We start from the raw sequence: 8,007 nt of genomic DNA, 5'->3' as shown, positions 1-8,007 counted from the left end.
ATATATAAATGTATGTGCAGGTGGCACATAGAGAGCACCATCCGAATGTGGTCAATGTCAGCCCCCTCGCCCTGACTGGCTTCTGTGCTGGTGGCATGTAAAAAGCACCATCCGATCATGGTCGATGCCAGTATCTGCCGGCGAGTTACTCCAGCATAGCCACAGTTCAATGGTTGAAAGCAATAAAAAATAAAAGATAAAAAATATAAACATACATTGGGATAATTCTTTGTTGTCATCAACAACCCTAATGTGAGAAAATATTTGTAATTTGACCTCCATCATCTCCAACCTTATCCCAAAGACTAACCTTTCTCTTCAGGGCCAGAAAATACTTCAATCCCTAAACAGTTGTTTACTCTCTTCAAAACTCAAGTAAGACTTCTAATAGGCTACTTCTCCCACATCAGGCGCAATTCTCTGGCTAGACACACAAACATTTTGGTAGATGACATTTCAATCACCACCAACAAAAAAAATAACCTACCTGCCTGATTGGCAACACTACAGCTTCCTGTAAGCATATTGTAATTTAAAGGTAATTTACAAACAATGATTTAATTATCTGCCAACTCACTGATACTGACAGCTGGTTTTAACTCAGAAGTTTTCCTGTAGCCATCTTTTATCACTTGTACATTTTGCCATGGAATTCATCATTAGTAGTTTGGCTTGTTTAAAAATTCCTCATCAAAAGCACTAGTTGCCATAGCAATATTCTCATGCTATAAAGGAAAGCTACTGTAATTGCTTTAACACTTTATAAGGAAGAAAATGAACCTTGAACTAACCTACTGATATCATTTATTATGTGAGAACAACAATGAATCTGTCCTTTGGGTCATTATACAGTCTTTAGTAATTAACTTTGTGTTGCTGAGAATTTTGTGTTAAATATTAAAAAAAATAGACATAAATGATTTAATTCTCAACTCATTTCAGAATATTCTCTGCTCTGGAACACATTGCTTTATAAAGTGATGTTTACAAGTTCCAGTTAGCTTTGCTTAAGAATTTTTTGTGCGATAAAGATAGCTAAAATACAACATAGTGATACTGAAAAAACCCAAACCACATAGCTGTGAAGTGAAATTAGGGTTAGTCACAAGACTATGACTGTGCCTCTCTGTGCCTTATCATCAACATGAAAACCAACATTTGAGTTAATGTTATATTTTTAATGCTCAATGCATTAACTATCAGCTTGAAATAATTATATGGTGAAATAAAATACATTATATCAGTCAGTGACTAATATCACTTTCATTTCTGGAAAATACAGAAGACAACTCTGGACATATTTTATTCTGACCTCATCAACAAAGAATAGTCTCCATAGTACTTGCTGAAATAGTAACTATTATTTCTCTTCATTAATTAGTGATTCCTATTTTAAATATGTTAATACTAAATTAGCTGTTCTTTTCTATAACATTGCTATTCTAATATCAATATAAAAGTAATACTCTGTTTATAAAATTATCCAGTAAGGTGCTCTGTAGAACACACTTAGAAAAAAGTATATTTGTAGTTCTTATTTTCAAAGTGATCAGTCTATTTTTATATGTATATTATTTTTATCAGGTATTTCATGAACATGAAATTATTGGTTTTCAGTTTCCTATAAACCAAAACCTGGTTCACCACCTTTGTGATGGCAAATGTTTCATTACCATTTTACTTTTGGGGAACTCTTGAAATATATTCCATATCCTTGGGGACCCCTACATAAAAATGATATTAATATCTTTATTAATTGCAAGACAGCCAGCTGACAGAGTTGTTAGCATGCTGGCCAAAATGTTTAGCAGCATTTAACTCATTCTGAGTTCAAATTTTGCTGAGGTCAACTTTGCCTTTTATCCTTTCAGGGTCGATACAATAAGAACCAGTTGAGCACTGGGGTCAATGTAATTGACTTACCCCCAACTCCAAACTTGCTGGCCTTGTGTCAAAATTTGAAGCCAATAACTTTATTAACCTTTTTCTTCTTCTTTTGCAAAGTTAAATTTCACAGGAAATTAAACAAATCATGCAATGTACTAAATCTATACAATTCTATTTAAAAAATTGCATTTTAGAACTAAATTCCCCATTAAGAGGTCATTTTTCTTATCGTGTCTCCTTACTACATACAGATACAAGAATTGGCTTTGACCAAGTTCCCTATTATGAGGGAATTTTTATAAGGAGTCCCTTTATTACTGACAAATGCTGGGACTTCAAATATGCTGTACATATATAATAAGTTCAAAATTTGGCAAGAGGCCAGCAATTTTAGATGAGAAGTAAGATGATAACATCAAAATCTCAGGGCTCAACTACTACTAGTTTTGTCAACCCCAAAACGACGAAAGGCCAAAGTCAACCTTGGTGCAACTTCAATTCAGAACATAAAGAGCCGGAAGAAACGCTGCTAAGCATTTTGTGTAGCACACCTAACAGTTGTGTCAGTTCACATTTGTTCAACCCAAGTCTAGAACAGAAAACGCTTGCTGTTGATGCTGTGCACCATACAACCTGTAATTGCATGGTTGCAAAGCAAATGTCTAAACTACACATCTATACCAGGAATTATATAAATATATTAAGGACAGTCGGGTGAATCTTAAAGGGTAATTTTGGTTGCTTTTTCAGACAGATAGTGTTACTGCATGCAAGTTTCTTCACTGGCTCATTGCATGCATTTGTTATGGTATTTGGCAAGTGCAGCAGATGCTTTTGCATTTATGGCATGGTTGTGCTTTGATCTGGATCACAAAAATTGCATTAAAAGCAGGGTTTATTCACCTCAGCATCTTCAGATCTTCATCAGAAACTTAATCCAGTCTGTTCTTTGTTCCTATTTCAATTTGTTGGAAAACCGATCTTGACCTGTGTGCTAAAGTATACTTGAGGGCATGTGTAGGATAATCTGTGTGTGAGCACGTGTAGGTGTGTAATGTTAAGTTATATACGAGCATGCATGTAGATTGATTTGTATGAGAGTAGGTGTGCGAGAATGATGCATACGTGGGTTGTGAAAGTCTTGGTTAATGCATTTCTATATGGGTTATGTGTGTATGCGTGGGTAGATATATATATGAGTGCCTTTTGTTGATGGAGACACATAAATAAATTGAAATAAGATGAAACATCCATTTCTTTACAACATCAGGAATTATTGTAAGACTGGAAGGGAGAAATAGATAGATAGAGAAAGAGAGAGAGTATATAGAATATCGCATATCAAAGATGGTAGCCTTTGTGGAAATAAATACTCAGTTGTTTGTATATGCTATGAATGAAAGAAAGCAAATCACGCTTGCAGTGTTCTAAGAAAATAACCACCAATTGACTTGCATTATGTTAGTTCACAATAGTGATATCTTCGTTTGTTTATATAATGTATATCATAACATTTCCATGTATCTCTTCTCCCCTACCCCCCATCTTGACCTCTTCACATTTTTTTTTTTTTTGTTTCTTCCCTTTTTTTAATGTATATTTTCTTGTTGAATTTACCAATCAAAGAGATAATATTCTCTTTTAGCCAGGGAATGTAAGTAGCTTTTTTTTTTTGTTTGTTGATTCATTTTCTGTGTGTGTGTGTGTGTGTGTGTGTGTGTGTGTGTGTGTGTGTGTGTGTATTAATTTGTTACATCCTCTGTTGTTACAGTTTGCAGAGCCATTTCTTCAGCCAATCTGGCATGTTCTTCCTTGCTCTTTCCTACTACATCTATGGTCTATAGGGAGAGATGTTCAACAGGATAAGGTTACAAGTTAAACAAACAATTTGCCATGGACCTAAGTGCTTGTAGTAAAAACAACAACATCAAAACAATAACAAAATGCTGCGTTCTGTTGAAGCTGTAAACCTTGGGGTAGCATGAAGTAGCATGAGGATTTGCCAACAGATGGCAAAGGAGCCACAGTGAATATCTCTCTGGCTAGATACACTCCCTTCTGAATGGTTATTAAACTCTTGAGAAACCTAAAATGCTTGCTATTTTATTCCTAAAAGAAAAACAAAAAACAGCTTTTCGTTTTCTAAAGTCTTCCTAATAGATTCTTTTAACTCAGAGATGAGCTTTTTATTGTTAATTTTGAGACGATTATTTAGTTTAAGGATGAATACATACAGAATTGTTTTGAATGCATAATCAAACAGGAAGGACACTTTGCATGACTCTTTACAAAGCTTTAACTCTTTAGCATTCAAATTGCTCTGTCAAGTCAAAGAAATACTTATTCATTTTCATTGTTTTGATTTAACCACCATTAAATTTGCAGCCTCAAGATTTTGATGAAGTAATTACTTATCTTTAGAGTGCTTTTGTAGGGTATAGGGTAGGTGTGAGAAGCCAGATCAGGTCAGTTTGAACATAGATAGAGCAAGTAGAATATTGGGGTCAGACGTAGCTGGTTTAAATGCTAAAGGATTAAAGATTGATGGAAGGGTGGAAGGTATTCTCAAACTGTAGACTTAGTTCAAATGCTTGCAGTAGAGTGGATTCTCAAGAATTTGGATGTGATGTTAAATAAGGTGATGGATTAAGTCAACCATCCAAGTTGCCCACAGCTGGATTGAACTCAGAATGTGAAAATAGTGGGGAAAAAAATACCACTAGGTATTCTGTCTGATGCTCTAATGATTCTACTAGTACATGAGTACATTGACCTAAGAAGGATGAAAGGCAAAGCTAATCTCAGATTAAGTATTGGTTCAATCATCTTTAGTCCTTCTTAACACTCACACCTAGATGTCTCAGAAACCCTCTACATTGTTTCTCAATCTTCCACAAAGATAGTCCAACATCTAACAAAAAAGGGGTAAAAAATAAGGTCTCTTTTTTTGTATGGCATGATGACATCAAACTGGAATATCTTTTATCATATGTCAAATTAGTCAGGACTGACTGGGAGCTTAACAACAACCACAACCTCCAAGAGTGATAGATTTCTCTATCCCCAGTAACATAACATATGATTCTCTGTTGGTTTCTTCAAGTAGACATACAATCCCTGCTGTATCCCTTCCTTTTCTCTGTTCCCCAAATAAGTACTTTGTAGTGTAGGAATCTTCTATAATAAACTTCATTGTGTAACTACATATATGAATTTCTTTCTGTTTTGACTTGCTTATTGCTTACATAATTTTTTATCTCATAATTCAGTGGTAGAACTAACAGAGAATTCCAGGAGTTCAACTCCTTTTTGGGGATGAAAATACAAAACAACATGTGTTATTTTTATCTTCTGTGCTAAATTTCTTTATGTATTTATATTCTAGAAGTTAGAATCTGAGGTTGTACACAGAAAGAAGTAATGATCAATGAAATCTGATGGGAAATGAAATCTTCATAAAAGATGTAACGAAAGGTCTGCTTAATTAAACAAGAAACTGTGTGTATATAATAAGAACAACTAAGGATATCTCATTCCATCTATGTTTATAAAAAAACACTCCATGAAAGAATGCTTAAGTCACATTTTGTAATATATGAAGCATTGTACAATGTATACTTGCAGTGTTTGAAATATATACTGTATAGTGCCACTATGCTCTTTCTCTTTTCTACTTTACTCTTTTACTTGTTTCAGTCATTTGACTGCGGCCATGCTGGAGCACCACCTTTAATCAAATCAAATCGACCCTAGGACTTATTCTTTGTAAGCCTAGTACTTATTCTATCAGTCTCCTTTGCCCAACCACTAAGTTACGGGGACGTAAACACACCAGCATCGGTTGTCAAGCAATGTTGGGGGGGACAAACACAGATACACAACATATACACATGCATACATATATACATATACATACATACATATATATACGATGGGCTTCTTTCAGTTTCCATCTACCAAATCCACTCACAAGGCTTTGGTCGGCCCAAGGCTATAGTAGAAGACACTTACCCAAGGTGTCACGCAGTGGGACTGAACCCGAACCATGTGGTTGGTAAGCAAGCTACTTACCACACAGCCACTCCTCTATCAATATTTTAGTACATGAAAATTGTAACATCTATGCAGAAACCCATTTGTATTACCATTGGAAACGTATGCAGTGACTGTATATTGAATAAAATTAGTATATTGTGATATGATTATTGTTATGTCCCACATTATGACAACGCATTTCGTCATCTCTGCAAGACTGACCTGAACAATGTACCTCACTAACTGACATTACTGACTGTGTCAGGCCACTATTTATTAGTGGACCAACTCACTTCTCACCTGGGGGTGTCTGCCACAACACTTTATGTTTCAGTGTAACAGCTTTATATATAAAACAAGTCATAATGGATATTTATGTGTGGATGAAATGCATATGGAATTGATTATTAATAAAATATACTAATTTTGGTAAATAAACTTTGATTCAAACCTAACCTGGCAGTATATGATAGGTTGAAACAAGTCTGTATCAAAAAATATATGGAACATAATTTATGTTGAGGCATTTATTAAATGCCAATTTCAGCTTGTTCATTTTTAAATGCCAACATGCCATCATTTGTGACAGATATACCAATTATATTATAATGAGCTAATCTTGAATGGTACTTTCTACCATCTAATAAACTACATCTCTGCTTCCGGCAGAAACAGTATTAGTTCAACAAACTTCATAATCATTGTTAATAACTATATAACTGTTGTGTGAGCTTTAAGATCCATATCAGTGCTGTCTTAAGATAAGTGCACACCAGGCAGTTTCTTGGGAGTCACATAGGCCTAGGTACCCAATGCTAATCTAGTTATGTTGTTGTTGTGTTGGTAGGGGACCTCTGTGCATTGCTTTACTCAGGGGGCCTAATGTTCTGTTAAAATGGCCCTGATTCATAAACCTAAATAATCAGGCAATCAGTCAAAGCCCATTCCTTATTGAAGCTGTAGGTGCACAGTAAGAGATGCAGTATCTGCTTTCCATCTTTCCAGCTCCTTAACCAGCCTCAGATATTCCACTACTTATCATCATCATCATCATCATCGTTTAACGTCCGCTTTCCATGCTAGCATGGGTTGGACGATTTGACTGAGGACTGGTGAACCAGATGGCTACATCAGGCTCCAATCTGATTTTGCAGAGTTTCTACAGCTGGATGCCCTTCCTTACGCCAACCACTCCAAGAGTGTAGTGGGTACTTTTACGTACCACCGGCACGAAGGCCAATCAGGTAGTACTGGCAATGGCCACGCTCAAAATGGTGTATTTTACGTGCCACCTGCACAGGAGCCAGTCCAGCGGCACTGGCGACGATCTCGCTCGAATGTCTTTACATGTGCCAGGAAGGCGACACTGGGCACAGGTGCAATTACCATTTCGCCAAGTTTCGTGTCCAATGAAGGAGACGATGTTGGCATGGGTGCCAGTTGTTGAATTTAGTTCAATTTCAATTTCACTTGCCTCAACAGGTCTTCGCAAGCAGAGTTTAGTGTCCAATGAAGGAAAGGTATGCATAAGTGGGCTGGCTACACCCCTAGCAGAGGCCTTGGATTGAGGTCTCACTTGGCTTGCCAGGTCTTCTCACGCACACCATATTCCCAACTTATCTCCTTATATATTCCTTATTGTTACTCAATCACTTCATGGTTTTCTTATACTTCATTTACTGGAGTGTTTTTATCATAAATAATAAATGCACCAAATTAATTATTATGATTCTTATATCTTTTATCTTCTCTTTGTTTCATTCATTTGGCTGTGGCCATGCTGTGGCTCCATCTTGAATGATTTAGTTGAAAAATTGATCCCCAGTACTTATTCTTAAATTTGGTACTTATTCTGTCACTCTGTTCTGCTGAACTAAGTTACAGAGATGCAAATAAATTAACACTGGTTATCAAGCAGTGGTGGAGGACCAGAACAAATGCAGCCACACACACATACACATCATTTAACATCCGTTGTCCAATCTGGCATGGGTTGGACAGTTTGACATGGGCTGGTAAGCTGAGGGACTGCACCAGACATACAAATATACACACATACATACAAAGATACATTTATTTATATAT

General features: G+C 36.1%; 1 protein-coding gene and 1 long non-coding RNA gene across 2 annotated transcripts in view; one reads left to right on the top strand and one right to left on the bottom strand.

The window, feature by feature from the left end:
- The window catches only part of LOC128247276 (uncharacterized), a 24,996-nt gene extending 17,587 nt beyond the window's left edge, over positions 1–7,409 (bottom strand). Inside the window, exon 1 of the long non-coding RNA XR_008263633.1 lies at positions 5,899–7,409. This is a non-coding gene — a long non-coding RNA (uncharacterized LOC128247276). The remainder of the gene's footprint in view (positions 1–5,898) is intronic.
- The window catches only part of LOC106868473 (NALCN channel auxiliary factor 2-like), a 267,882-nt gene that overhangs the window by 34,193 nt on the left and 225,682 nt on the right, over positions 1–8,007 (top strand). The window lies entirely within an intron of this gene.

The sequence above is a fragment of the Octopus bimaculoides genome, chromosome 3 (genome assembly GCF_001194135.2).
Source record: "Octopus bimaculoides isolate UCB-OBI-ISO-001 chromosome 3, ASM119413v2, whole genome shotgun sequence".
NCBI lineage: Eukaryota > Metazoa > Mollusca > Cephalopoda > Octopoda > Octopodidae > Octopus > Octopus bimaculoides.
This window is presented reverse-complemented; position numbering and strand designations above follow the sequence as displayed.